Source organism: Chinchilla lanigera, unplaced genomic scaffold (assembly GCF_000276665.1).
Source record: "Chinchilla lanigera isolate Chin_1 unplaced genomic scaffold, ChiLan1.0 scaffold00047, whole genome shotgun sequence".
NCBI lineage: Eukaryota > Metazoa > Chordata > Mammalia > Rodentia > Chinchillidae > Chinchilla > Chinchilla lanigera.
The window spans coordinates 7,011,302-7,020,798 of NW_004955448.1; the positions used below are offsets into that span (position 1 = coordinate 7,011,302).

The 9,497-nt window shown below is 38.6% G+C and overlaps 1 pseudogene; it reads left to right on the forward strand.

Annotated features, from left to right (window-relative positions):
• Window positions 1–1,802: 1,802 nt before the first annotated feature.
• LOC102017928 lies at window positions 1,803–2,772 on the forward strand (annotated as a pseudogene).
• Window positions 2,773–9,497: the final 6,725 nt, after the last annotated feature.

The window sequence follows — 9,497 nt, forward strand, 5'->3', positions numbered from 1 at the left end:
TCAAGGGCATAATCATCTTTTAAGTTTCCTTTTAAGCTTTCCTTTGCTTTGTCTGAGCCAAGAGTAGATATTCTGATTGTCCTTACCTTTAGGCCCCATATGGTACAGGTCAGTAAAGCAAATTAGTGCCAGGTATGGTGGTGCACACCTGTGATCCCAGCACTTGGAAGGCTGAGGTAGGAGGTCACTGTGAATTTAAGGCCAACCTGGACTATGTAGTAAGCTCAAATCCAGCCTGTACTAAATAGCAAGACCCTGTCTCAAAAAAAATAAGCACATTACAGGACACTAGTGATGGGTTTTCCACCCTAATAAAAATTCTGTGAAGTCATCATGGCATCGAGCCAATATGGCATGGCCCACTGGAGGCCATGTGGCAGGCTCTGCCTTTCTCCTCCCTGGTCATATTCCAACTTCCTACTTCCTTTTTTACAACATCTTGTTTTCATTTTCCCACCCCCTGTCCAATCACTGCCTGCCAAGTCACACAGACCATCCCCTAAACCCCACCCCCAGCCTGGCCCTCAGAAGCTCCATGTCTCTCCTTTCTGCTGTGGTCTTCTCCATGCCCACAATAAAAGCATTTTTACTTTGTTCTATTTTTACTTGCACCAGAAAACCTAACAACTAGTATCTACAGTGCTCTCCAAAGCATCGGCATGTGGGAGTTATTCAGTCAATCACCAGCTGTGCTCGGCCCCTATTATCCCCCTCTACCCTGGGTGTGGAGTCTCACTGGCAGCCACCCAAAGCAAGGGGCTCCTTTGTAAGCACACACTTGGCTATTCAAAGCTCCTGTACATTATGCCACATAATTTTATAATTGTGCAAGAATGAAAAAGATTCTTGCATCATGTGAAGAAATAAATCAAAAGTATATTTACCTGTTCATCATGGCTGGATGAAACTTGGACCAGACCTGGAAGGAAAACAGAACTGAGCCAGGTAGTGTGCAGGAAGGTGGGCTGATAGGTTCCCTGAGTGTGGAAGAGCTGGAAGGTAGCAGAAAGCAGGGTAGAGCACAGATCCCAGAGCCGGGTTGCCTTTGCTTGCATTCTGGTTTGGCTATTGCTAGCTTTGGCATGCCAGTGAGTTATTAACACCTCTGAGACTCAATTTCTTCATTGGATATAATCTACTTGAGAGGGAGTTTTGGTGTGTACATGTGTTAATACATGGACTGTGCTTGGAAGAGGACATAGCATGTAGAAAGCATGGGTGACTTTTAGGTGCTATGCGAGCTGATGATTTGCTAGTGGTCACTTCATGTTTTCAGGATCTCAGCTGCTGGAAGCCTCATCTCAGCAATTAGTACAGATGGATGTTTGGTTTGAGTGTGTGTCTTCTTTCTTCCGGTCTCTCCTCAACCTATTTGTTTCCCCACGCCTGAGGACAGTCACACATGAGTATTTTCAAACATCTATAACTGCTCTGGCACCCATTTTTTCTAACAGAAAGAGACAGAAGCCTGTGAACACCTACATGATCATGTCCAGTATTTACTTCCCATTTTCTATATGGCTGGTGAAGAAAGCCTTACAATTGACTGTTCTTTTAGAAGGAAGGAGCCTAAAGTTTGTTTAGAAGGGAAAGTTCGGGCTTCGGTCCCAGCGGCAGGAGGGTGGTGTAGCCTCGGAGGCACTGGGGAGACCTCCACCCTGGCCAGTTCTCCCTCCCCGGCCTCTCCCCTCCTGCCCCCGAGGGTCCTCGCCTCCTAGGCCTGTCGAACCCCATATCATGGGGCGAGGTGAGAGCAGGCCAGGCGAGGGTGGGCATGCTGAGCAGTCGCAGTCTCTGCCAAGATGATAGAAGTACTGACAACAGCTGACTCCCAGAAACTGCTTCACCAGCTAAATACCCTGTTGGAACAGGAGGCCAGATGTCAGCCAAAGGTCTGCGGCTTGAGACTAACTGAATCTGCACATGATAATGGCCTCAGGGTGGCTGCAAGGCTAAGGGACTTTGAAGTAAAAGATCTTCTTAGTCTTACTCAGTTCTTTGGCTTTGATACAGAGACGTTTCCTTTAGCTGGGAATTTACTGGACAGATTCCTGTCTAAAATGAAGGTACAGCCCAAGCAGCTTGGGCGTGTTGGACTGAGCTGCTTTTATTTGGCTGTAAAATCAATAGAAGAGGAAAGGAATGTCCCATTGGCAACTGCTTTGATCCGAATAAGTCAGTACAGGTTCATGGTTTCAGATTTGATAAGAATGGAAAAGATTATGTTGGAGAAAGTGTGTTGGAAAGTCAAAGTTCCCACTGCCTTTCAGTTTCGACAGCTCTATTATTCACACATTCAAGAGAACTTGCCATTTGAAAGGAAAAGTAGCCTAAAGTTTGAAAGACTAGAAGCTCAGCTCAAGGCATGTCACTGAAGGATCATATTTTCTAAAGCAAAGCCTCCTGTGTTGGCCTTATCTATCATTGCGTTTGAGATTCAAGCACAGAAGTATGTGGAGTTCACAGAAGGAGTAGAATGTCTTCAGAAACATTCCAAGATAAATGACAGAGAGCTGACCTTCTGGCAAGAGCTTGTATCCAAGTGTTTAACTGAATATTCATCAAACAAGTGTTCCAAGCCAAATGTTCAGAAGTTGAAGCGGATTGTTTCTGGGCGTACTGCATGGTAACTGAAGTATAGTTACTATAGAATAACTCACCTTCCAACAATCCCTGAAACGGTTCCTTAATTGGTAAATTTGTACATTTTTCTCTGTATAGAGAAAATTGTATAATTTTTTTCTACAATTGAAGTTCCAAAATAGTATCTTCAAAATAAATCATCTGGACTTGGAATAGCAAAAGGGAAAAAATAACATCACTAACCTAGTCAGCCCATGTTTGAAGGCATTTACTATATATAAGGTACAACACCCTAAGGAAAGCAGTTATTCAATCTCTGATATATATGTTAATGATTTCATTAAATTAGCAGCTTAGCCAGGCATGGTGGAACATGACTGTAATCTCAGCATTTGGGAGGCTGAAGCAAGAGGATCATTGTGAGTTCAAGACCAATCTGAGCTACAAAGTGAGCTCAAGGCCAGCCTGAACTGCATAGCGAGACCCTGCCTCAAAAAGACCAAAAAAAAAGCAGCTTAGAAAACAACGCCCTCCTTAATAACCTGAATTTTTATGGTAGCCTTGAAGTAGTGGTTTTTTAAATGCACATTTTGCTATACATAGCCCCATGCTCTAGCTCATTTAAAGTTATAACAGGACTAAAAGTTTGATCCATATGTGAACTAACTTGAGACTGTTAGCTTATAAGCAGAATCATTATGAACTTGAATATTATACCTAAAGAAAAAGTAATACAGAGAAGATGATCTGCTGAATTTCTGAAAACTGCCAATATGTATCAACATATTGCTATTGCTATCAGAATACTAAAAAGTAATTATATTCATAAAAATATTCTATATGTTCTTGCCATCTAAATTTATTAACTTACCATAATGATTTATCTTTTCCTACTCAAAACTAAATGTCAACATTTAACATATCTACATATGATTATGAAATTTAGGTATGAAAAGTTCACTTTTAATAGCTAGTCGTATTTAGACCAGCTTTTAATAAGTTGGGGTTTTTTGTTCTTTACAAAAATAGTATTACTTCAGCAACAAACATTTCTTCAAAGCCTTTCTCCACAACCCTGAACTATGGTTTTCATAATGTTATAATGATTTAAGTTATGAAGCCTCAAAACATAGATTAATATGATGTTCTCTAACTTGGTAAAACCGCCTAATATAATGGTATAGTGAGATTGTTTGGATTTGAATTCATCTGTAAAGCTAAAGGCATAAATGTGAAATAATTAATACAAGCCTGAAAAGGTGAACTGTGAATCATCATTTCTAACATTAACTTAACTTTCAATATTGAACCAATATTACATTTAGGTGATATTGAAAATGATAATCTACTTCATTTAAATGTTAAATTTTAAATTACAAGATTTACATCAAAACCAACATTTCACACATGCACTTTTTTGGGGCATAGTTAGGGTTATCTTCTAGATAATGTAATTTTTTTTGACACCCTGTCTTGGTTACTTTTCTCACTTTGCTGGGACAAAATACCTGATGCCCAAAATTAAGGAAGGAAAAGTTTATTTCGCTTACAGTTTGTGGAGCTTTCAGTCCATCCATACTTGGCAGATTACAAGGCAGAGTGGCACATGGCAGAGGGCTACAGCTCATGGCAGCAGAACACAGCAAAAGCAACAAGCATAAAAACCAGGAATTGCTTCAAGCAGCCTCTTGCTCTGCCTTACATATGCAAACTATCCACCCCAGGGCGGGTGCAGCTCTCACACCCATAATCAATCAAACTCCAAAAGCCTGCCCCATGACCACATGAGGCTTTGGGGGGACACCCAGACACAAACCATAACACACCCATAATGCAAGTAATAATATAATTTGGGGATGAGAATGTTATTGCTAAATGGGAATTGCATTTAAATTTAAACATTTTTATTAAGCCAAAATACAGACCTAGTAAGTTTGGCATATTCATTGAGCTGTCTTTAATATTTTTTCCAGAAAAACAGGTTATGTTTGTATCAATGATAAAAATTTCGATATAGAGTCTACTTCCTTACTCTCGTTCCATTTAAAAGAAATGTTCTATTCTATTACGTAGTAACTCAGAATCAATTATCACTCTGAAAACTTGCTTTACCCTTAATTCTGGCTAGATAAAGCACTCCAGGTTTTACTTGGAATTGTTTCTATAAAACTGCCATTGCTTCTAGTTTTTTGTTTTTTGTTTTTTTTTTAAGGAATAGAATATACTTTCACAAATTTCTATATTGCATCTTAAGAAAAGTAAGTAGGCACCTCCATAATTATGAAATCGCTGCCTTAGTGTTTGGAATTCTCCATGTGAGCCAATGAATGTAAGGAGGTGTATGTATGTTGTTAGCATTGTAAATGGTAACTCAGTGAGGCCTAAAGCCTGAGTCTATCCAGAATGGATGTCGCCAATTTTGACATCATGTAGATAAATAAGCATTGAAAAGTAAACCAAAGAACCATAGTATATTCTGCCTTTAACTTTTTGTAAACCATGTTTTATGGATAACTTCAGTTTCACCAAAAGGCTGATATATTTCAATATTTTGAAAACATTGCATTAACTTTGAGTTGGCAGAGGTAACCTAACCAACCACCTTTATGTTTGGTACTAAGAAATGTACCTTTCAATAAAATTATTGAAATGCAAAAATGAAATAAAAAAATTATTGAAATGGGCTTAGTTAACTTAATGAATCTAAGTCATTATGAAATTGCAGGGAATTAATAATATACAGAAAAAAACTGTATTAAAAGTCAATTTAATACTGAAAATTGAGTAGGCAAATATACTAGTTCCTTCCATCAGACCTACTCATTTGAATTCAAGGTGCACTGGAAAATTGCAATGAAAATAAACAAGAAATATTTCTTGTAAGAAAACCTTAGATGACAGTACATTATTTATGTGCTAGTGAGTTATAAGATTTGATACTGTTGTGGAATGAGGAAGAATGTTTTGACTTTTGATTCTGCTGGGAAGGGAGGCACTTGCAGGAAGAATTGGGTTTAGTGAATTGTTTTGGGCAAAGCCTGGGGAACAGAAGTTAGAAGGTGCTTTGATAAAAGGGGAATTTAAGAGAGACCTCCCTCCCCTCAAGAAATTGTGGCACAGAAGCAAAAACCTAGTGTTTAAACATCTGAGTCAGACAGTTGGACCACAGTGTGAGAAAAGGACAATCATTGATTGTGACCCTGATGAGGAGCCCTCAGAAGCTTGAAAGAGGCAAGAAACAAAATTCTGTGCATTTGAATCTTGTTCATATGAATGATAGATATCCTTCTCAACTTGTCCTCTTTCACCTTTGGAGACCCAATCATTCTTTTTGGGATATTTCCTTTTCTCTCTTCTTCTTTCCTCCCTCTCCTATTTCTCTGTGCCTGCCCCGACTCATCGTGTTAATACGGCACCAGTCTCTTTGAGACATTTGGGAACCTGAGTTAATAAAGACTGACCTTTTGCAGTTAACATTTTTATTAGTTTGCTGGGGCTGCTGGAACAAAATACCACAAATTGGTAACAGAAATGTGCTGTCTCACAGTTCTGCAGGCCAGACATCCAACATCACGTGTTAGTGAGATTGCTTCCTTTTGAGAGCCATGCCTGTCCTCTGTCTTCTGGTGCCTTGCTGGCAATCTTTGGCGTTTCAGGGCTTTTAGAGGCATCACCCACAGCACTGCCTTTATCTTCACGGGACATTCTCCCTCTGTTCATGTGTGTCTCAGTGTCCATAGCTCTCCTTTTTATGAGAACATGCCATATTACCAGCAAATTCAGTTTCTGGTGGGACTTCTCTTCCTGGCTTGCAGATAGTTGCCTTCTTGTGTTCTCACTTGGCTCTTCTCTGTGAGCATGGAAGGACAGAGGGTGCTCATGACTCCTATACGGGAGGGATGGTGATGCGTATCTGTAAATCGAACACTTAAAAGGCTGAACTTTGACTGCAAGTTCAAAGCTAGACTAAGCTACATAGTAAGTTCAAGATAAGCCTGAACAACACAGTGAGGTCCATTTCAAAAAACAAAACAAAACAAACAATGACAACAGCAACAACAGCAACAAAATAACAACAACAACAATGCTTCAGTTTTATGGAACTAGAACTCTACCTTGATGACCACATTTCACCTATCTCCAACTGTAGTCATACCAGGGATTACAGTTTCAATATGTGAATTTGGGGAGTAGAATTCAATCCAGAACAGCTTTGCCTTTTAAAATTTTATTTTATTTTTGCAATACTGGAGATTAAATCCAGGGTCTTTTCACTGAACTACATCCTCAGCCCTCTAAAAATGTTTTCTTTATTTTATTTATTTTTTTGAGATAGGACCTTGCTATGTTGCTAAATTACCAAGGCTTGGCTAGAACTTGTGATCCTCCTGCCTCAGCCTCATGATCAGCCTTGACTTTAAAGGGTGTACTTCTGTCACTAAGAAATGTGGTTTTGCTTGGTATTTAGGTGATGTGTTTTTTTTTTTTCAAGGGAAGAAAGTTCTATTTTATTCCTAGTTTGGTGAGGTGTTTTTATTTTCTTCTTTCTTTCTTTCTTTCTTTCTTTCTTTCTTTCTTTCTTTCTTTCTTTCAACTTTGCTTTTCTCAAATAACCCAACTTGGTCAACAACCTGCGTCATCATTCTGTCCTACTGGACTTGTTGTGTTAGTACTTTGCTTACAATGTTTAGATTAATATTCATGAGTGACATTGGTTTGTAATACATTTGTCCCTTGGTATCTATGGGAGACTGGTTCTAGGTCCTCCCTGGATACTGAAATCCATTGCTCCTCAAATCCCTTAGATAAAATAGCATAGAATCTGCATATGGCCTATGCATATCCTCAGGCACACTTTAAATCATCTCTAGGCTACTTGTAATACCTGATACAATGCAAATGTTATGTAAGTAGTAGTTACACCTTGTAGATTAGGGAATAATGAGAAGAAGATAATGTAACATGTTCAGTGCAGATAGTTTCTTTTTTTGGATGGTTTTGATCTGCAGTTGATTGAACTTGAAGATGTGGAACTCATGGATATAAGAACTGACTATATTTCTTTCTCATGTTGAATTTGTGTGGTTTTGATCTGAAGTTTAATTTTTGCCTCCTAGAATGGATGAGGAGAGTACATTCTCTTTTTTCTGTGAAGGAGGTAGCATAGCATAGCATAGCACAGCATAGCATAGCACGGTGTAGTGTAGTTCAATTTGATTGATAGTATAGTTTGATTAGTACAGTATGGTGTGGTATGGTACTGTGTAGTGTAATATAAAAACTTAGGTTCCTAAAGTGCTGGAATGTGTGTTCATGGATCATATAGCTTCAGTTCCCAGGTATACTAAGAATAATTTGGAATGAGACCAGTAAGCATGTATTCCCAAACTCAAATTCCTTTTCAGAAATCTCATATGATAAAGTATATTATATTAAAAGGTAGAAAAACTATTTGCTTATCAGCCTTTCAATAAGCCAGGTTCTGCTCTCCATTGAATGATATAACTGGCTATCGTTCTGGAGCTCTAAGTTTTCTTAACGTCTCTAGTGTAATCACAAGTGTAGAATCTTACTAGGCTTAAAAAAAATCAGTGTAAAAATGCAGACATGATTCAGTAGCCTCATAAAATAACTACAGGATGTTAAAATGTTTGCTACAATAACTGGATGCCACAGGATACTCCTGTCCAGGAAGCCAGATGGGAAATAAAGGAGATTTTTTGAGAGATACAAATTAAAGGGAAAAAACCCAAAGATACTTAACTGTTTGAGTTACACGTGATTTCCACTGTGTATGCACTAGCTGTCAAAGGGAAACCAAAGCGTTTAAGAGAAACTGAGCCTTTATTTGTTGGCAGGATTATGGTCAAGCTTCAGGACTAAATAGATGTTGGAGGTAAGATCGTAAAGTAACTTGCTAGTGTTTCAGTACTTTACTTTCACCGTGCCTCTTGCTCCGCTACTTTACAGGGTAACACATTCAGCAAGAAAGAAATCTCACTTCTCTGTTGTCTGGAACAGATGTTGGCATGCTCAGAGGTGTAATTGGCTATGATGCTTTCAGGTTCCTTTCATATTATAAATCTGAACAATGCTCAAACAGAAGGTGCTTGCAAAGCTAAAACTTTGAAACTTGAAGATTCCAAATGGTGATGCTTCCACCTCATATATTTATATTTAAAATCCCTCAATAATAGAACTCTTGTCATGTTATCAGGGTCACAGATTTCTTTCCTCAGCTATGTCTAGTCTATAAATAAGTCTATCAATACTCTTCTTCATTCTTGTTTTTGATCTCTAACTTTTAAAAATTATTTCACAGAATTTCCATCTCTCTGGTTTCATTATCCATTTGTTCTTATATGTTGTCTACATTTTCCTTAGAGCTCTCAGCATATTAATCACAGCTATTTTACTTGTTACAGTTTGATAATTCCGACACTCCTGCCATATTGGAGACTGCTTCTGATGGTTGTTGTCTCTTCAAAAAAATTTGTTTTGCTTTTAGTATGCTTTGTAATTTTTTTGTTGAAAACCAGACATGCTATGCTCAATTAAAAGAAACTGGTAAATAGGTCCTAAGTGATTTGGCAGTGAAGTGTGTGTATTGGTGGAGAAAGAGCACTTTCCTACGATCCTCTAATTATATGTCAACTTTTAGTCAGCCTTTATACTGGACTGTGAACCTCACATATTCTTCTCAGTCTCTCCTCCCTTTATTTTATATGGACAGGATGGCTAGAGGGAGCTAGAGTTGGCCATTTCCTTTTCCCCAGATTGGCTGAGTACTGACAAGACTTTAGTACGATAGGCTCTGGTAAAATAATTTCTCCTGTTGATGAATCTTCTTAAGAACAAAATGCTTGCTGGGTGTGATGGCACTAGCACTTGGGAGGCTGAGGCAGGAGGATTGC